At 36.4% G+C, this 22,519-nt stretch overlaps 1 pseudogene; it reads left to right on the top strand.

Annotated features, from left to right (window-relative positions):
* The first annotated feature begins 1,230 nt into the window (after window positions 1-1,230).
* LOC121657199 lies at window positions 1,231-22,505 on the top strand (annotated as a pseudogene).
* The last annotated feature ends 14 nt before the right edge of the window (window positions 22,506-22,519 follow it).

Here is a 22,519-nt window from a genome sequence, read left to right as displayed (position 1 = left end):
TCACATGTGTCTGTGAGAGGGTAATTCTGAATAAAGTCTCAACTGGCCCCTCATAAGCATGAGTGTGTGCTTGTCTGGACCCATATGTTAAATAGTTTCAGTAGTTATAATATGTTTAGACAGTGCAAGGACATTTTATTTTATTTTTAATTACAGCTGACTGAGAGGGGATGTATTTTCTTAGAAGAATTCTGCTAATTCTGTCTGCATAAATTTAAGAATGGTAGGTGTTAAAGGATGAAGGTAATTTGACATATTGGGGTTATGGTCTTTGGTTTATTTGCATAAAATAGTTTGTGTTTCATTTTGAGGGTCAAATACTCTTTTTTTCATTGATTTTTCGTAAAATTATTATTTTTTTAAATACAAACTAAAATAGCAGTAGAAGTAATGTCTACATATAAATATCCTCCCTGAGCCAGATTCTACCAGAAGTTCCTCCTTCCTGTTAAGAGTTTTTTCCTCTTCACTGTTGCCCGCTGCCTCGTGCATGCTCAGGATCGGGGATTGAAAAGAGGTCAAAATTTAATGCAATCCATTGGTTTCCATAGCTAGGGTATTATTTTTATGAACTGGTTTGTATAAACACTGATTGGATCACACTGAATTGGCTTGAATTGATTTTATATGGAAAGTGCCCTCCTATGACTTTGCTGGCGCGATACAAATACAACTGAATTGAATTAAATAGATCCCCCCAACTCTCCCAAATCATAAAATGTATTACACGTTTCTACTTTCTATTGAACTGATTCATCATGAGAAAAGTATGCTGCTGAGAGACAGAGACACCAGATAATGATGAGTAGTAATTGAGGAAAACTCAAATGTGGGACTGTATGTAACCACTCCCATCTGTTTCACCATCATTTAGCCTGCTCTCTACAGCTCCAAGCCTTCCAGCTGACTTCGGTCCTCTCGAACCAAATTACTGTTTTTGTCAAGATCATCGTCTAAAACAGGTGAGCCTTTTCACATTTAGCATGGATTTCCAAAATATCTATATATATAATATGACTTACATTGATTTAGGAGTTGACTGATCACATCTGTAATGTTGCACTGTAGTAATTATTCACATTTTATCTTTCAGTTCTTGATCTTAATCATGGATGATTTTGTTTGTGGCAAACTAATTCAGTGGGGTCTAAGTGAGTAGATAGAAAGATTCAAAGGTAAAGTATTATAACAGATACTTTAAACAAGTAGAATGCACAATATTTGTTCAGCATGGATGGTATTATATAAGCTGATTCTGAAACATAAATCTTCTAATGAAGACATTCAAATGTATTATTATTGTTCTGCAGTGAAACTCTGAACTTTGTTGCTGTACTTAGTTTCAAAATAAAAACTGTTGACCAATTCCTGCTTTTCTTGTATGTTTGCATGTAATTTGTTTGTTAGGCGAGGGAAGTCAGTATGAGCCCAGAGGTTTACCACACCTTTATCATATAATGAATATCAGGTGGAATTTTTGTCTGCATGTCAAAGATTTAATGAAGCTTTTGTAATTACAGAAGAAGGCATTACCAAGGAAAGTTTTTATTGTCTTGAGGATCGACACATTGATTCTTTAATCCCAAAAGTGGGACCAAATGCAATATTTCAGAAGAAATTAAACCTATTAAAGGTAAATAACCAGTAATATGAAATCATCTCTTTACATTTTTAACATGACTTATAAATTTCACATATGTGAGATCTATGCAACTTGCGGAGAACTTTTGTATAAATTGTGACAGCATCACATATGAAAATATCTCCCTGCCAAGCATTGCTATGCAGAGAATTTAACAATTTCTTTATACTTTTTTGTTTACGACTACGTTCTTTATAGCAGGAAGAACAAAACACAAATGAGGGCACTAAGGATTTTTCTGTTCCGGTAAGTTTTACATCTTTTTACAATAATGAAAAAATACGATATGATTTATAATGTGGTTACATAATTACATAATCATACACACACTGTACTTCAAGTGTTTGCTTAAAAGTTTGGCTTAACAAAGTCTTTTATCTCCAGCATCCACAGCATCATGAAGAAGTAATTGATTTGACTGAGGTAAATATGACAATGAGATTCACAGACATTTAATGAGTGAAGAACATGCCAGTAGTTTTTATACTTGTACATATTTGGCTGAGGAACGTCTCACTGGATGACTGTTGTTGTTTGAGAAACAAGGATGGTAAATATGGTCATTTTTAAGTTTCCTTTCCAGTCCTGTCTTGAGTAACTTGGAAAAATGTTATAAGAACATAAACTCAAATAACTGTATAGCTATTGTGTTGTGCATATTTTATAATAATACATCAAATGATAAAATATTCTTAAAAAGTCAGATATTTATGTTGATCTTTAGGCTGAGCCATCTACAAGTGATAATGGTGAGACACCAAATATATTATTTCTAGTATATTATTTTACTTTACTCAAAACTATAAATCAAAATTATGAGACTCTGGATACAAACTACAAATGTATTATTTTTTTAATAAGGAAAAAGAAAGAGGGATTCTCAGGGAGAGACCAGCGAATGGCAATCACCAACTAAACGGCAGCGTGACGAATCAGGTAAAGCAAGATTTAGCTTAGGATGGACAATGCAGTTGCACTTTTCTTCTACAGAGACTTTCAGCTTCTCCTTTTGCCAAAGAAAAAGTAGAAGATAAAGGAAGAAATATTCACATGACAAAGTCTTATTCCAGTATCTGTCAATGCTTTGCATGTTTCTTACACCATGAATTTCAATTGAACCTCTTTAACAAAAGTATGATCTTGAAAGACAAAATGTCTTTATCTTTCCATTTGTATTTTCTTTTAAATTCTTTACTTTTATGCTGACAGAGGCAATGATGCTTACTGATGTGAAGACTGTAATGAGAAAGGTTTATGTGAGACTACGCAACCAAGACAACACAAAGCTCAATACCTTCCTGAAGTAAGTATTGCATTTCCTGTTGTTGAGGCAAAAAGTTACTCTGTCAAGGAATGAGGAGTCTGTTCTGAAGTGAAAAATGATTACAAGTTTATTGAACACAGGATTAAAATATAAAAGAATAGAATTGCAATCCGAGACACTGTTCAGAGGTCTGACAGCACAGAGATCTGAAGAGAATCTGATAAGAAACATACATGCAGCATCTTTTAAGCAGAATGATCAGTCACAACACATCATGAAATACCAACAAAGAGATTGTCTGTTCCTCACACAGGATCAGACACTTCAGCAAACCTAATGAGCTGTTTTTCAGTTTCTTGAGCACGTAAACAACCCCAATGACACTAAGACAGGATGCCCGGCTGGGTCATCCTGAGGCGCCTGGCTGGTATCAGATAAGTCACACAGGTCAGAGCGAACTGTTCTAAAGAATGCATGATAGCAACGGGCTACTCAGTATTAAACTTAATTACCAAGAACCTAAACAACATGTTTACCCTGAGAGGGATCAGTAGACACAATATAATAAAGGGAATAACATGAAATTTCCCCAACACTGTTCACACACACCTGTTCACCCAAGTTTAACTCAGTAGATAACTTCTTTATTATTATTATTATTATTATTATTATTATTATTCACAGTAGTTCTCCAAAATTAGCTAACACAACATGGCTGTTTAAAACTTCTTTGTATTTCACTAATGACCAGTGAGAGATTGAATTTATATTATTAGGAGTTTAGTCCCATAACTTCTGTAGTAATCAGTAAACAGCAGGCACGTGCTGTAAGATTGGATCGGCTGAAAGTCGGACACAAGCGCAGGCTGGTTGAGAGAGAAGGATTTTTAATGAAACCTCTAACAGACCAAAGGTGTGACAAGACAATACAAAGTTCTGTGGTGTGCTGAGGGGTTTAAGTAGGCCGGAGGACAGGTGTGACTTGTTAGGTTGATGAGGATAGAGGCAGGTGAAGTCCAATGAGCTGGAACAGATGAGTCCTGGGAGATGAAGTCCTAGAACCGGTGATCAGAATTCTGGTGAAGCAGAGCGTACTGGTGCAGGAGGAGCAGGCATGACACGTGCAGTGACCACTAAAGAGGCAGGTGCTTAAAGTAAAGAAAGGGCACATCAAATCTCATTTTAAGAGACTGTGTGTGAATCTGGTAATGACAGTGGCACAGTTGCAATGAACTACATGTATGTAACACAATGTACTATTATACACTGCAGCATAGCTAGATTTTACATGGACATTACAATTACAAACCAGATGCAAACTGAAAAGAGGGAAAGAATGGGTAATGGCCGGAAAGAGTGGAAGAAAAATTTGAATAAGAAATTCTAAAGAGAGGAGCCCAACATTAAACTGCTTTTAATTAACGTTAATAAAGCTCCTAACACATGAAGCAGCCTGGATACGCTGGTTTGCTGTACTTACCGTGCAGACAGCAGAAGTGAAGATATCCTGGCCCATCCAGAATCCCACTGTAGCAGCAAACTTTAACATAACACTACAAACATTAAAAACAACAGGGAAAAGATATTATCTTAGTGTTACATGTTCCTGAATCTATTAAACATTTTTAACTTTCTGCCTTACGCTGCTCTTTCTTTCTTTGCTGAATGCGACGCTCTCTGCAGGGCATCTCTGTACTAAAGAATAAATTATTATGACTACTGACAAAAAATTAATTAATGAAAATTTATAAACACCCGTGTTGGGTACATAACCTAAAAAAAGTAACAACAGAAAAATAATCTACACTAATCTCAGGCTGCTTGGATGTCGTGGCTCCATTTTTTCCTCATTAGAGGTTCATGTGATTCTAACTGCTTACACCCAAGATGAAATAACTGTTTCTGGTCATAATTAACATTTCTCAAAACATTCTTTATTATTTATCTCTGGGAGGGAAAAGTGATGTCTGTGATTCCAGTTTGAAAATCTTCCTAATTTTTATCTGGACTCACTGTTGCTTTGTGCTTCTCTTGGTTGTTTGTGTGTTCGTCTGGGCAAACTGACTTTAAGTCTGTCATGACATTTTACTCTCAGTCAGTCATCATTACTTAAACTATGTGGTCATGTCTCTCTGTAAAACCCCCGGTCAGATTACAGCTGAATTACAGTGACTAATGATAAGCAGGTTGATTCTGAAATATCGTAACCTCCAATATCAGCTATTTATTTTGATATTTATTTATATTTATTGTTTTTGAAATTAATCAGTTTTGTCTGAACTCATGACAGGACTAAAATCAGCGATTTGGAGACAGATAAGAGGGAGCTGGTTGGTGTCTTTGGCAGAACTGGAGCAGGAAAGAGTTCTTTGATAAATGCTGTCATTGGGGAGAAGAAACTTTTGCCCACTGGAAGTGTCAGTGCATGCACCTCAGTCATGATTAAAGTAGAGGCTAACAGGCACAACCTGAAGTATGAGGCGGACATTGAGTTCATTACAGAAGAGGTGAAATTAACTTTAGATTTATTTATTCTGTTTGAAAACTAATCTAATCTGAAAAAAAAACAGAATCTGCTCACTATGTAGTCATAACACCAATAAACTTTTTTTTTCTCTTTTTTTTTTAATAGGAGTGGAAAGATGAGGTGTGGTCAATAAATCAGCTCAATGTGGATAATCCAGACAGTGAAACAAAGAGTGATCATGATGATGATCATCGTGATATTGTTGAAAAGCTGTCAGCCCTTTATGGAGACGAGTGGTAAGAGAAAACACCTGAAAACCTCTTGGACAACAAATACTTCAACGAAATTCCAGAATTCCTCGAGTCCAGGAAGAAGACTTTGATATGCGACTCAGTAAGACATTAAAAACAGATTTGTACTTTATAGAAAGCTCCAGTCTAACTTAGATTACTTTCACCTTGCAGCACAACGCTGTATATTAATAATTAAGACAAATGAGGTCCATGTTTACCTTGACATGTTTTGGCAAATTTCTCTAGCCTTCCTCAGATGGGTCATGTGATGTTGCTGTGGAGTGTCTTATAGTCACAACAGTAGAATGAAAACGATCACCATGCAGGGGAAAAGGCAAATAGGTTTAGAGATGTAGTGTACACGCCAGGCCAAATAAATTAAATAGATGCAGCTGCATAAACATGACATTGTGCTTTTCAAGAGTTAATCAGAATCTGTGTGTGCAAGTGCGACATGACTTGAATAAATAATTGTTTCCAAAAGATTCCAGTTCTAGATCCTCACCTTGTGTTGAAAGAAAATTTCATTCTGGAGGGTGTTGTTAAATCTTTGTGGTTTTATCCACCCAAAACTCTTCCCGTTTAAATGAGAGGCCAGAATACAACCAAACTTTTGTGTTTTATTGTCTCAGCTGTCTGTCATCCCGTGGAGGACGGCATTCCAGGTATGTGACTAAGTTCAATACATCATACCTGTTGACGATCATTGCGGCCTACTTCCTTATCTCTATGGCCTCCCTGATCCAATGATGCTTTCTGAGTCCGACTCTGCCTTCTTCCCAGTCCATGATGTAGTCTTGTCTTTTGCAATAGTAATAAGGCAAATCTTAGATTTTTGTGTTCTGCTTTTGTTTTGCTGCCAGTGTTGGTGTTATCTTATGTCTAAAGTTCTTGGAAGCAGGCCCTAAAGATCTTCAAAGGGATGTTGGATTGCACACCTTGTTACACACCTGAGATGCAATCTTCTATATGATGACAGACAGCAGGAGGCTTAATTGTCCTCTGCTGTCAGGTAAATCTAAAAAATCTGCTGTGATGAACCAACCAACCCAGTGGGATGAAGCAGGGTGTGATCATCCCACAGAACGACTGGCTCAAACAAATACAAAGCAAGATAAGACAGCAGAACATCCAGGGGTGCTGGAGCAACACGGCCGACGCAAAGCCAACCTCAATTTTCAATCATGTGGATTTCTTATATCCTCCAAATTTATTATTTATTTACATTCTTAGTATTTCCATATGTTGTTGATTCCAGTTAGGGCTTTAAAAATTGTTTCTCCTTACACAGAAATCTACAATTCTCCTGCATTGGTACAGCAGACAAGTGGTTCCCAACCTATTTTCTTATTTTTTCTTTTTTTTTTTTAAAAAATTTGTCCTGTCCAGCTTTATAGCAAACAGAATGATGGGCTGGCTGCTCTGTTGTGCCGAACAAATTTGCTTTGCCAAGAGGAACTTTATGGGTATAAGGTTCCTCTTGATATATTTTTTTTTATTTCTTTATTTGTTTAAATGTATTCTTGTAACTTATTTATTTAGTATTATGGAATTTATCTAATCTTGCTGGACCTGATCGGAGGGGACAGAAAAAAAGAGTAATGAAGAGGAGTAAAAAGGAAAGTGGAAAAAGGGAAAAGGAGACAAGTAAAAGCAGATAGAGGCAACGGCCACAGAACATATCAAGAAAAAAATCAGTCTTTCACAAACAAAAATTCAAGAACAAAATATTCAAAATAATTTAGCACTATCAAAAAAGTTGATATGAAATAACCTGTCATTTTCTTTATTTTACATATCTAATCTTGTCTTTTTTGTAGGCTGAAGAGCTATCTGCACAATTTGTCAAATACACAAGAAATGACACAAAACAAGGATAAGGTAAAGAAGTAAAGAGGTGGTACTGGTCTCTGGTGAAGTGTGTGACTATTAGGGTACCAAAGAATAACCTTCTCCAGCACGTCACAATCGTAGACCTACCTGGAAATGCGGACCGTAACAAGAGCAGAGATGAAATGTGGAAAGGGGTAATTATAATAGTGCACTATGAGTTTTTGTTTAATTTGGAATTTGTAATGTTAATGTTTTTATGCAAACAAATAATAATCAGCAGTTACTGTAAATATACCATTTTAGATTGTCGGAAACTGTTCTGCTGTGTGGATTGTGGCTGGTATTGATCGTGCTGCATCAGAAAGAGAATCTTGGGAGATCCTGAAAAATGTCAGTAGTCTCATTGGAAATGGTGGCGAGTGTCAACACATTCACTTCATCTGCACCAAGTCTGATGACATTGAAGATCTGGATGACCGGTAAGTGAATAATATTGAAAGTGCATAGTAAATAAAATATATTTAACAATTTATTTGTAAATTTGTACAATTAATTTATATATTATTATATATAATAAGTTTTCACCAGATCTCCTATGTTTAGATTGTAAAAGACAGACATCAACAACCAAGCACACATTTGGAGATTCATGAGTAACCTCCCTCTTAAATTACTACAAAGCCTTCTTGCAGAAGCACCAAAAGAAGCACTTTTAAGTTTGGGGAGGGGACTAGTCCCAATCCCAGTTGCCACAGAATGAGAAACAGGTTACATCATGGAAAGGATGCCAGTCTATCGTAGGATTTTTTTCTGTGATCATCAAAATATTTTCACAGTAAATGGGTTTAGAAAAGTTAAGGAAATTCCCTTAATTTCATTTCATTTAGTCAGACAATCTTGTTTATTGCTACCTTTGTTTTACTTGTTGTGTTTGACAGTTAATTCTATTTGTTTTGTGGTATATTATAAATCTTAAGGTTTTGTCGCCTTCTTAGCCAAGTAACCCTTGGAAAAGAAATTTCTCATCTCAATTAGGTTTTTATCTGGGCAAATAAAAGAGAAACAAAATTTTAAGTTATTATTTTGTAAAAGTTCATGAACCATTTAAAATAATCTGTTTCTGCATGAACATGATCAAATTTATCAGGTTTTCATGTATTGCATAAAAGTAAAACAAATATTTCTTAGTGAAATAATAAGAATTTTTCTTCCTATTAATCTTACTATTTATTTATTATTTATATATTTTCTATATATTTATTTTCTATTTTTATTTATTTATCTATTTATATTAGTGAAAATTAGTAACAAGTTTTTATATTGACTAAAAGACTATAAACTAGCAAGAACAAATAAATGAAATGTTATATTTTTTTAGTTATAGGTCATGTTTCTTAATCCGTTTATCTAAAGATTGTTTAGAAAGGAAAAAAGTTATTATTCTTTTAAGCCAAATTTCTGTCATTAATGCTGTGGGATGCAAAGTATAGCATTGACAGAATACAGAGGCACCAGAGAAATAATTTTGCTAGGGCAATCAAGTAGTGGAAGAGTTCTGGTAAAGCTCATGCATTTTGTTTTACTTGTATTTAATGTTAAACGAAGATTACATAAAGCATTTTGAATAATTCTAAAGCTAATGAAGTGAAGATCGAGCAGAGAGAGGAACTGCAATTAGTTTTGTTATAAATGCTTTAATTTTGTTATTTTATTTGATATTTTTCCTGAACTCCTTTATATGTATTTTTATTCTTGTCACTCTTACCAGTTCTTATTGTTTTTAAGTTTATTTATTCTTGCTTTTACTGTTTAACTCCAGTGTTTCCTCCTAGAGATCCTTCACACCGGTAGCCCTGCCTGCTCTGTCTGTAGGGTTGTTGCCATGGTGAATGCCCTTGTCTGGGTGGCTGGGGGTCCTGCACTGCAGCCCTGTCGCTGTGGTGTGGACCCTGGACTGTCCTTACCTGGGTGGGTCCTGTGGTGGCGCCCAATGTGCTCATGGGTGGGCTGGCTTCCAGTGTGAATGGATCCCCAAGATATAATTTCCTCACAACAGTGTTGAGCCAGATGCAGGGCCGGTTTAGATATAGATATAGATTAGATAAGATTTAGATATATTAAGATTTAAATATAAGATTTAACATTTAGATATAACATAACTTTTAAATTTAGATTTAAACATTTAGATTTAGATTTAACATTTAGATATACAATTTAACTTTTAGATTTACAATTCAAGATTTAGATATATTATTTAAGATTTAAATATAAGATTTAACATTTAGATATAACATATAGCATTTAGATTTAAAATTTAGATTTAGATGTTCTATTTGACCATTATATATGTAGTTAACAGTTGTGTTAAATGTGAAATGAAATGAAAAATTTGCTAAATTTGAGAAAAGTGAGATAAATAATGGAAATGTGTCCGGATGATGGACATGCCAAGATATGTGGTGTCTATAAACGGACGGTGAACCAGGTTTCACAACCAGACACATACCCTTTGCCTCGGGTAGAGGATCTTTTTGCCATGTTAGCAGGGGGTGAGACGCTCTCAAAGTTTGACATGAGTCACGCATACCAGCAGTTGCAGCTGGATGAGGACTCAAAACAGTTTATCACCATTAATACCCACAAGGGTTTATTCATGTACAACAGGCTGGTGTTTGGCATGGCCTTGAGTCCGGCAAATTTCAGCGCACAATGGACAACCTGCTGCAAAACATTCCGCATGTAGCGTTCTACCTAGATAACATCCTAGTCATAAGTAGGAATGAGAGGGAGCATTTGCAAAATCTCAATCAGGTACTGCAGAGACTGGCAGAAAGCCGGCCTATGGCTGAAACGCAGTAAGTGTGTGTTTCAGGCCACGAGCGTCACTTACCTGGGCAACAGGATATCAGCTCTGGGGCTATTCCCCGTAGAGGAAAAGATGAGGGCTGCGTGTGGAAGTGGCAACAGGCTCAAGAGAATGCATTCAAGCAGGTTAAAGACCCACTGCGTTCTGACAGGCTGCTGGTGCATTTTGACCTGGACAAACCAGTTGTTCTGTCATGTGATGTCTCCCTATGGAGTGGGAGCTGTTCTGTCACATGTGATGGAGGACGGATCAAAAAAACCAGTAGGTTATGTGTCACACACTCTTTCAGCTGCGGAGAAGGGGTATTCTCAGCTGGAAAAAAAGGGCTGGCAGTGGTGTTTGCGGTTAAACGTTTTCACCAGTATCTTTATGGTCATCCGTTTACCATTTTTACTGACCATAAGCCTCTAACAGGGTTATTTTGCGAGTCAAATGGCATTTCGCCCATGGCTTCGGCGAGGGTGCAACGCTGGGCGTTGACACTCTCTGCGTACCACTATAAGATTGTGTACAGAGCAGGACGTGAGAATGCGAACACGGATGCTTTCAGTCGTCTTCCTCTGGATGACGTACCTACTAGCACCGGTTTACCACCAGACACGGTGTTCCTGCTGGACAGACTGTCTCAGACTCCGGTGACTGTGAGTCAGATCAGGAGGTGGACAGATAGAGACCCAGTGTTAGATCAGGTAAAGAGATGGGTAATGCTGGGCTGGCCAACAGTGGTGGAACAGGAAGCATTCAAACCTTTTGTTAGGTGGCAATTGGAACTTAGTGTCCAAGATGGGTGTCTTCTCTAGGGGTCAATGGTGATTGTTTCAACCCCAGGACAGGAACAGGTGTTGGAGGAACTTCATGTTGCTCACCCTGGTGTGTCACAGATGAAGGGGCTGGCAAGGTCTTTTGTATGGCGGCCGGGAATGGACTGCTATTGAAAGTAAAGTCATGTTCCCAGTATCAGGTCAACCAAAAGTTGCCCACACCGGCTCCACTTCATCCTTGGGGGTGGCCAGGCCGTCCCTGGTCGCGCCTACACTTAGATGTTGCAGGTTCATTTATGGGACATATGCTTTTGGTACTAGTAGATTGCCATTCCAAGTGGCTGGAGGCTCATGTCATGTCAAGCATAACAGCTCCAGTTACCACTGAGACTCTCAGGAGCATTTTTGCCACTCATGGTCTGCCAGACTCAGTTGTTACAGACAATGAGCCGACAGACAACGGGCCGACATTCACGAGTGAGGTCTTCAAAGAGTTTATGGAGAAAAACGGCATTCGCCACATTCGCACAGACACTCCGTACCATCCAGCTTCAAACAGCTTAGCGGAAAGGGCTGTGGAGATGGTAAAATAAGGCTTGAAGAAAATGTCGGGTCCAACTCTGGCAGCCAAGTTTTCCAGGTTTTTATCCAGTATCGGATTACTCTGCACACAACAACGGGAGTGTCTCTGACTGAACTGTTACTAGGGCGGAGACCAAAGTAGCATTTGGATCTGCTTCACCCAGATGTGGGGGCCAAGATGGTTAATTTGGTGGCCAACCACAAACTCAAGAGGGGTCAGCATGCCAGGGGGAGGTTCTTCAAACAGGACGACAAGGTGTTTGTAAAGAACTTTGGACTGGGCCATGGGTGGTTGTAGGGTGTAATCTCAAAGCGGACAGGACCTGTGTCCGTAATCGTAGAGCTGGAGGATGGTCGGCAGATTCCAAGACATCAAGATCATCTGCGTATCAGGTTGGGGGAGGGAAAGACAAACCTTCCAGATTCCAGTCTGAGGATTTGGTGGAGAGTGCAGTTTCTGCCTCAGGACAAGAAATTACATGATCCTAGATTTGTATGTGTGTGAGTTTGTGTGCGAGTGTGTGTGAATAATTGAAGTGTGCCTTTTTATTTTTATTTTTTTATTATTTTATATCATTTTTGATGTGTGAAGGATTTTAGATTTTGTATTCAATATGTATGATTTGTTTTTATTATGTACAGCATTTTGGGTTGCCTTGTGCATGAAAAGTGCTATATAAATAAAATTTGATTTGACTTGATGAAAAAAAGAAAATCCTCAGGACAGAAAAAAAAAACTTTTTAAATGTCCTGATGAAACTGTTTCATTCAGTGGAGTCGCTCTAAATATTAAAGTTCAGATCTCAGAAAACATATTGATGTTAATAAAACCTACATAGAATATTGGATCCATTTAAAGCCATAATATGACTCAAATTCATTTAATGACGGTAGATTCAGCTTGATGAGCAGTGTTGTTTTTGGCAGACATTTCAGTTTTAGTGTTAGTCTTCAGAATGAAAATGCCTATTAGTTTTAGTCACATTTTAGTCATTTCTAAGTTTGATAGTTTTAGTCCAGTTTTAGTCGGTGAAAACTCAAAGGTTTTAGTCTAGTTTTAGTCAAATAAAAGTATTAGTCAAACAAATTAATTTAGGTCAATAATATGTATTTAAAAAGTGGAATCAAGGTTGACAGGTTATAACAAGTATTGCAATTCATAAAACAAGTTAACCTTAATGCTTTTGCATAATAACCAGATCCTTTACGAGATTGATAGCTTTATCCAAGACTTTCCAATCAACAGGGATGCAAACAAACCCTTTCATTGACGCTGCCGCCATGATTCATCTATGAATGAATAAAGTACTCGTCTGTGTGTGAGCTGCACATCAGGCTTTGGGCGTGGTCAAGGTGCAACAGCATTGTTGACTGACAAGTTGCACTCACACAGAAATGTCATGCATTTTTAATGTCGGACAATCAGCCCTTGAACATTTTCGTCTCGTCAACTAAATCTCACAAACGTCTTGTCATGTTTAAGTCATCAGAGAGCCATGTTAGCTCGTCATTGTCTCGTTATCATGAAAAAAAGGTTTGTCAACAAAAAATTTTCATCGTCATAGTTGATCAAAACAACACTGTTAATCAACTGTGCACGTTCCCGTGACAACTGTGACGATATTGGGGTATCACCGGAGCAGGAGAAATATTCCATCTGCTCCTCACTGGAGCAAGATGCTTCCATCTTCACCTGCCTGAGAGATTTTAGAAAACTCTATTTCTGATTTTCAGCTGGTTGACATGTTTTCCGACTAGTGCACTCTGTCCTCTGACGGAAACGTGTGTATATGAGGATGTGTGTGTGTGCTGACTGCTATGGACACATGCAGTCATGTAAATCATATAAATAGCATCAGGCTGTTTACTATTTCATAAAAGGACAAAGTGTAAACTTGTTCTAGAGGAAATGTGACTTTAAATGACAGATTGGATTTATTTTAAACTACGTGGGTGGTGACATCACCTCCTGTTGTTGAACGTGAGGGCACCCGTTAGCATTAGCTGCTAATATGAGTGCCACTGTCTTAGCGTTAGTTGTTAATGTAAGCGGTAATCCTATCCAAAAGACTTTATAGATTAATGTTATACACACTGGTGAATGGAAACATCTGAAATTGACATTATCTCGGCAAGAGAAGCTGATTTTGGACGGAGGAAACAGATTAAACCAGTGTAAATATGCTAAGATCTCGCCGACTCTTAGTAAGTCACGCGAGAGTAAGGTTACATTACCAGAAATAAGGACATATAAAAAAACAATCTTCAAGTTTAATTAATAGATATTTGATTTATTTCATTTGAATCTATTAAAATCAATAAATCAGTTTCTTTTAAACCAGCCCTAGTCCAACTTTACTGATTTCATGCGTCCAAAACAATATCTACTAAACCAAGCTACACAGTTCTCTGGGAGACCAATGAAGTGTAACCTTTCCAAAAGAATGGAATAGTCTACAGAATCAAAATCCTTTGCAGGGCCAACAAAAACAGCATCACAGTATTCTTTATTGATATCTACACACACAAAACCTTAAATGTAGTGGACATGCAACTGTGCCCCAATCTAAAGTCAGACTGCCAGAGGTTTAGAATACTATCAGTCTACAGATGATCTATAAGCTGTTTGTTTTTTCATCAAAATAAAGATAGACCGCTAACAGTTTTAGTCAGTATCATCACCTTCTATTACAGATTGCCATGCTTGAGAAAACACTCAAGGAACACTCTTTGGAATGACAGACTGAACAAGTCACAGATGCAATGACATGAGCGCCAGCTTTTTTTTTTTCTTTTTTTTTTTTTGTTTTGTTTTGTTTTTTTCTTCTTCTTCTTCTTTTTCTTTTTTTTAAGTGTCTAACCCATCAAGACTGGCAGATTTATAGGTTTCCAGACTAAGGAGCTGATGTGTAGCCGAATGGAGAAGGCCCCTGAATGAGTTACAGAGAGAGTTATATGACCAACCAGCTTTTATTTTAGTTATTAAAAGTCTTAGTTCTTCATAAAAGCATATTAGTTCACCATCAGTGGTGTTTTTAGTGAATGATCTCAGGAAGGTCGTGACCGAACCAGAGACAGAGAGCATTCATTTTACTCTGACTTTGTTTAGTAGAGGCATGTTTGTTGTGAACAGCAGTAAAGGAGGTTTTGAAGTATGACAGGCTTCTTCAACATCAGTCATGAGGCTAATTCTTTGCCACTGTAAAAGATTTAGGCCATGCAGCTTTTTTAATGTTTCAGTATTTTTTTGCAAACAACCAGTGGTGGTTGTCTCAGACAATGCCTTTGCGAACATAGGGTGTGCTACAGTGGTCGATAAGGTTTCAACAAAACACTCCAGATATGAACCTGTCTGGTCTATTGGTACATATAATAACAATTAGTGTGCCAGATACCATTAAATGGGTGTTATATCCGGTAGGGGTCTGCACAATCTGAGAAAAATTTAAAGCAAGTCATTGCAGCTGTATGTAGGATTTGTTTACTAGAGAAATAGAGGAAGAATTCTAAAAGATTTTAGGGCTTGTGTAAATATCTATGTTTTAGGTCATATTTATGCATAAATAAAGGAAACTTACAAAGGGTTTGCAAACTTTGAAGCATCTGTATCTCTATTCTTAAAGCTCTGTAGATGATGTTCGTGCTTGCATATTTAAGAGAAACACAGAAGCCAAGGAGGCAGTGTTACAGGAGTTCGGCAAGCTCCACGCAATACAGGTGAGGTTTTAAACCACTTTATTAAGAGCGACAAAAGATGGGATAAACTTTGTGCCACTGGAGAGTGAATCTGAATTCTTTATATTTGAATATGAAGTGTTCAAGTTGAACCTGAACATGCCTTTTTGAATAATTGCTTTAAAAAACTGAATCCAAATGACCGTATTTGATATTGAATCTTTGTTTTGTGAATATGTATTATAGTAAAGTTGAAACTTTTGTATTTGAAAAATTTGTTCCCCTAATTCATTTTCATAGTTCAGTTTCAGCTCTCTCTATTCAAATTAAGATCTGAAATTCAAACTTTTGTGCCACACATCCGGGACCTGACATGCGGCAAAACTAGTCGATCGCAGATGGAGTAACGTCAATTTTGTGCAGTTGTTCTCAATGTCTACCAGCAGAGAGAGGGCAAGAGGAGGGTGGGTGCGGGGGAGAGAGAGACAGACATGAAGAGATGGCGAGATCCAAAAACGGCAAACAGCCAGCCACTACAACGTCAGTTACCGTTCCTGCAATGGCACTTGCTGTTTCTGGAGCGGTAGTTGCCATTTCCTCAACGGTCACAGCAGTTTGCCACTGTGGGATATCCCATAACAAAATGACAAAAGGCTGCACAGCTTTTATGAGTAAACTTAACCTAAATTAGAACGATCAATCAAAATGCAAGCTACTGATGTCTGTTGTTAATGTGGTTGAATCAGACCACTACTGTGTATTTTCTTTAATGTTATCAGTTTTACTCAACAGCAAGAGGGTTAGGGTTAGAAGTGTGAAGAAATTATATATTCTGAGACTTCTGAAGTGGCTGCAAAGTTTATTGACATGCATTATGTGATTGTATTGTTTAGCATTTTTACAGCAGACTGAAGTCGCCAGTGAGAACAGCCCTCAATGGCGATTCTCCACTCAAAATAAAAACTGTTTGAGTTAAACCCATATCACGGAAAAGTATAAAAAAAAATCTAAAGGATTTGCAGAAGAACAGAGAGGAAATGGAAAAAATATACATTGAAATTTTATACAAACAACTAAAAATCTACAAAAAAATTTAAACAGGCAAAAACCCTTCCTATTTTGACATTAACATTGAGACTGAAACTGGTTGTGAGTTTCTCTTCGTGAGGTGGACGGTAGATTTAAAAATTAAATTAAAATTTTATTAGATTTACTTGTTTCTTTATTTTTTTTTATTTTTTTATTTATTTTAGCTGAAAATGAAGTTCAGCTGGTTGCCTGACTTTTTAAAAATCTTTCAACTTTTTTTTTTTGGTTTTAGATTGTACTAACACAATGTTTTCCAGAGATAACTACAGCATCTATATGAACATTTCCTTTTTTCTAGAAACACTTCGGTGATGACAGTTTCAAAGTGTTCACAGTGAGCTCCAGGGAGTTTCTAAACGGAAGACGTCTAAATAAAAAAAGTACTGGTGGGTGAAATCTTACAATTCTGTGTAAAAACTGTGTTTACTGACGATGTTTAACATGCATTTCCTCTTTTTTGCTTGCTTAAATTTGGATATGACTGAATAATTTGAGAGTGATTTTTTTTAATTTTCATGCACTTTTGTATTTCTGCTGTATTTTTCCAGAAATACCCAAACTTCAGGATTTTCTGAAAAACCTCAATGATTGTCACTCAGAGACATTAAACTATGTGTCTGGAGCTCATGGGATTCTCTCCTTGATTCAAGGGGCCAGCTGTGGAGGAGCAGTAAGATAGTTCTCCCTAATAATTACCTACACTGAGTAGGTCTGTCTCTCGGTTTGTGTCTGTCTGCTAGCAACACAATTCAAAACGTTATGGATGGATTTGGATGAAATTTTTAGGAAATCTCAGAAATGTAATAAGGAATAAATAATCCCGGATCCAGGAATTTTTAAAGGATTCTTTACTATGAGGAGATCATTTTGCCAGTAGAGCCTCTAACCCCCCCCCCCCCCCCCCCCCCCCCCCCCCCCAAAAATGGCTTGGTGGTAGTCTGCGCTCTCTGATTGCATCTAGTTATCAGTTATTTAGATAGATGTTAGATAGATATTTACAATAATAGTACATTTCTTGAACATTAGTTACCTGACATATATTTCTTCTTTTTTTTTACTTTTTTTTTTTTAGACTGGTCAAAAAACTGTTGTTTGTGAACATATTACAAAAAAGATAAATGATCAGCTTTGTCCGACCTCAGAAGCAATGCTTAAAGCTTACAGAGCTTTTGAAAAATGCCTCAGTGAAGGGGTGGAGACCTCAAAACGCTCATGTGAAAGGAGCTTGAAGTTTTTCTTGTATCCAGTAAGTATGTATTTTGCTCATACATTGTGTCAACTTTGGTTCTCTGCATGTGTTAAACCTCTTTTTCCTGTAGCACTTTACATTAAAGCTCTGTAATTATATAGTAATAGTGTGGTAATATCTTGTAATACAGAAGAAATAACCTGGTAATACTCTGTAATTACCAGTAGTGATAAACAGATAATATCCTAGTAGTAACAAACATCATGGTAACAATAGACTACAACTGAAGTTAAAGGGTAATAAGTTGCCTGTAACCTACAGCAATAGGAGGGTAACAAATTTAATCAGAAAATGAAACTATTTGGTAGTACTATGTTAATATTGTGGTAATTACCTGGTAGCTGTCTGGAAATGTTACAAATATCTATACCAGGGGTGCCTAAAATTGCTCCTCGAGGGCCGCTGTCCTGGAGATTTTCTAATGTTTCCTGCTTCAACACACCTGACTCAAATTAAATAGATCCAACAGCCTATTAAGTTTTGCACAATGACTCATCAATTTGAGTCAGGTGGTTTTGGAGCAGGGACTCATCAAAAGCCTGTAGGATTGTGGCCCTTGACGACCGGAGATGGAAAACATGGAAACGATATCAGTTGTTTCTAAATAATAACCAAGAATCAGGGCTGCAAAGTGACCCATTACCTTTTTCTGTCCATGATATCAATTACATTACAGCACACATTGCCATATAAAACAATAACATGGAATCAACATCAGTAGTTTCTTTGTAATAACAGCCCTGATTTGTGGTTATTACATAGGAACTACTGATGTTGTTTCCATGTTATTGTTTCAAATGGCAATGTCTGCTGTAATGTAATATTACCATGGAATAACACAGAAACGGGTAATGGGTCACTTGCTCCCCTAATTGTTGGTTATTACATAGAAACTACCGATGATGTTTCCATGTTATTGTTTTATATGTCAGTGTCTGCTGTAATATAATATTACCATGGATTAATACAGAAACAGGTCATGGGTCACTTTGCAGCCCTGATTTGTGGTTATTACATAAAAACTACTTTTGTTGTTTCCATGTTATTGCATTTTATTGTGATGTTTGCTGTAATGTAATATTACTATGAAATAAAATGGAAACATTCAATGGATAACTTTACATCCACGAGTCATTGTTATTACATAGAAACTGTCCAATTATAATTAGGTAATAATGACATTATCTCACCATAGTTACTGCTTTCTTTAAATATGTATAGTTATTTGTAACATTTCCAGACAGCGAGCAGGTAATTACCACAATATTACGATAGTACTGCCAAATAGTTTCACTTTCTCATTAAATTTGTTACCCTCCTATTGCTGTAGGTTACAGGCAACTTATTACCCTTTAACTTTAAACCCTTTAAACAGTTTTAGTCTATTGTTAGCATGATGTTCCCAGTGTTACTATTAGGATATTATCTGTTTATCACTACTGGTAATTACAGAGTATTACCAGGTTATCAGGTTACCATGATATTACAACATTATTACTACACTATTACCATATATTTACCGAGCTGTAATGTAACATGCTACCTAATTTCCTTTAGAGAAGGTCTGGGAGTGCGTTTCACAGGATACTGAAGTGCGTAGTCAACAATGATGGCATTTATCAGCCCAAAAAAGGAAAACAACTGAACCTCAACCTGAAGTTAGCATCATACCTGACTGGCAGCATTGATGAGGAATTCAGAAAGACTTTCCCGTAAGGAAAAATATTTTTTTAGTGTCTTGTCTTTAAACTATAGGAATATATTAAATTTGTAAATAATACTACTTACAGTTTATCAAATCTTTATGGATATTCAGCATGCTGATGTGTTAATGCTTCTATTTTTGTTATTTACACTACAGCACAATATCTTAATCACTGGTTAGTCTAAATGTGCAACATTGTGATCCATCTTCTTCAGATAATTAAGAAGTATTTAATCGCTTCCTCTCTGTAAAATAACTGAAGTGCATTCAGCCCAGGGCTTCTGCTGCACTTAGTCCACTTGCAGTATGTGCTTTAATATCTTCTAATTAGATAACTTTTGGCCAAGTGTTGTCTCTTTCTGTTCCGTGTTTGTCCCTTTATAAAGCCATGATGATACAGAATTTTTAAAAAAGTGTTAATAAATAAATAATATTAATAAATAAAACCTATGTTTTTATGGAGAGCTGATGTTAGCATCCAGACTGCTGGCATCTTGCTTTGCAAGTCATGTACTGAGCTTCCCATGCATTACAATCAAAACATGGGTATTTTGTTTTCATGTAGTTAGGGTTGGATGGATGGATGGATGGATGGATGGATGGATGGATGGATGGATGGTTGGGTTGTCATTTTAGGGATGTCAAAAATAACGTGTTAACGGCGTTAATTCTTTTATGTAATTAACTGCGTTAAAGATTTTAACACAATTGACGCATGCGTGGCATGACAAGCCCCATACATCCATCATTTTTTTGTTATGATGGCGGGACGTGGAAAAGAATAATGGAAAATCATCCATAGAGCCGGCAGCATTAATGGAGCAACCAGTGTACGTCGCCTCCGTGGAGAATGGGGGTGTTTTAATATATATATATATGTATATATATATATTTATTTTTCAGAAATGAAGGGAAACATGGGCCATTCTTTGGTGTCATCAATGCGTTTACACTGGACACAGAGGGACTGATTCAGCAGTACAATGATGTCAAACTGCAGCTGATATTTCTGAAGACAGAGGTAATGGATGAGAGAACCAATAACCTGCCTATTGTTAATGCAAGGCTGTTTTATAGTATATGCATGTTTCATACATAGGAAAATGTTAGATGTACTGCTTTAAGCAAAGATCTGCAACAATATAAAGTTTAGGTGTTTAACCATGTTTTTTATGATCTCTTTTTAGGAAGAAAAACTTAAGACAAAACTGAAAAGAGAAATCCGTGACCGCAAGAAAACGATCTACCACAGTCTGATGGAGACCATTGACAAAAGCATGCAAGACTGCTACGAAAGTAAAGAAAATTTTAGAGGATAGAGCCTATTTGTTTAACAGTTGATGGATACTCTGCATATAAATGTGTCATAACCTCTTTTTTTTAGGAGCAGCAGAATTTAGTGGACCAGGCTCGTTGTTGAACATGAGACACACGATTGAGAGACATGTGTCCGAGTCAAAGAACATCATGTTTGACCAGGCTAAGAAAGTTATGTTAAACCAGCTCATAAACTTAATGGTATGTCACGTTTGTAAATTTAACTTAAAATTTACATCATTTTAAGCTGCAAAACTCCTACACATTTGTTTGTACGTATGATTGAGCAGCTACTAAGCTTACATGTAACAGTGATTTTATGTGTGATAAACTATTTAGTTTATTTTTATTTTTGTACCTTAATAAATGATAACTATTTCATGTTAAATTAGAGGTACATCATTATTACTCTGGAGGAAACAATGAGGGAATCAATTGAGCTCTCACTGAAGACTGACGACAACTCAATTCCAGGTAAAATAACCGTCTGGTCTAATGGTGCATCATGAAACTGACAAAGAAATACAGCAGTTTAAAACTGGTGAAGATGGTAATATAGTTTTAAGCACGTTTTAACAGGTATGCAAGTTAAAAGAATACAGAGAGCAATTTAAGAATTTTTTTTCAAACGGAGGTCTCTTTAATGTCTTTTTGAAAAAGATAAATGACAACAAAGTGAAAACAATCAGTGAGGTTTAATATATGCAAAATTAAAGTGGATCAGATAAACACAGGGTAACAGTCAAATGCGTAACTCCATTGTTACATCATTAAGCTTCCAAGTATTTTGCTCATTAAAACTAGTAAAGATCTATTTTGTGCCATTTATTTAGTTTCATCATTGTGTTCAATATGTATTTGTATTCTTTGTTATAAACAGTTCATAGAAAAAGATTGCTTTTATGACAGTTTCATGAAGTACTGTGAAACTGAGTTGAAAGTGAACATATCCAAGTAAAATAGTTTATGCAGGCCATTTAATATCATGTATTCATTTGACTGAAACAAATAATTGTTTTATAGATGTTTCAACGGAACTTACGATGGTGGCGAAACTCTTTGATGAACTGAAACGCATCCCAGAGGAAGAAATGTCATGAAATGGGCAAAACATTTTTACCAGAGGAGGTCTTCATTTTGTTCAGATTTATGTGAAAAATGTTTTTATTTACACAAATGAAGTTCTATTAAAAAGCTTCGCTGAACACAGGGATCATGACAATCCAGGACAACTTCAAAGACCTGGCATTTTTAAGACAATTATTAATGCATGTTGTGACAGTCTAATTCCACTTTTATTAAATGTTTTGTTGTTGTTTTCATTTTCTAGATATACATAGATATATGCTTGAATTTATTGGGAGGGTTTCGTATCTTCTTTATTTTCATGTAGCAGAGCCTTGACGATTGATGCAAAATGTAGAAAAAAATAAATCCAATTAAAGGTCCTTGTTAAATCCAAAGTAAGAATGTAAACATTTTATCATATAGGTTAAATCCAGAGGGCTAGAATAACGTCCATTGTAGTTCTTTTTATTTTAGTTTAATGTAGTTTTGCTGGGAAGGGAGCAGGTTTAGGATTGTATTGAATTTATGGATGTAGACATTTATTGTTGAGACAGGTTGCTTTTCCTGTCTCTGGCTTCTAAGTAAAAACTCTTTGTTTAATTACTGAGTTTGTTTTGTTTCAATCTGTGATGTTTCTTTATGCTCAGAAATGAGTTCATGATTGACTGATGTTCAATAAAAAACTCTGCTCAGCTTTTGTTTTTGTCT

This window comes from Melanotaenia boesemani, chromosome 2, assembly GCF_017639745.1.
Source record: "Melanotaenia boesemani isolate fMelBoe1 chromosome 2, fMelBoe1.pri, whole genome shotgun sequence".
Lineage (NCBI taxonomy): Eukaryota > Metazoa > Chordata > Actinopteri > Atheriniformes > Melanotaeniidae > Melanotaenia > Melanotaenia boesemani.
Note: the sequence above shows the minus strand (reverse complement) of the source record. Positions and strands in the feature narration are given on the sequence as shown.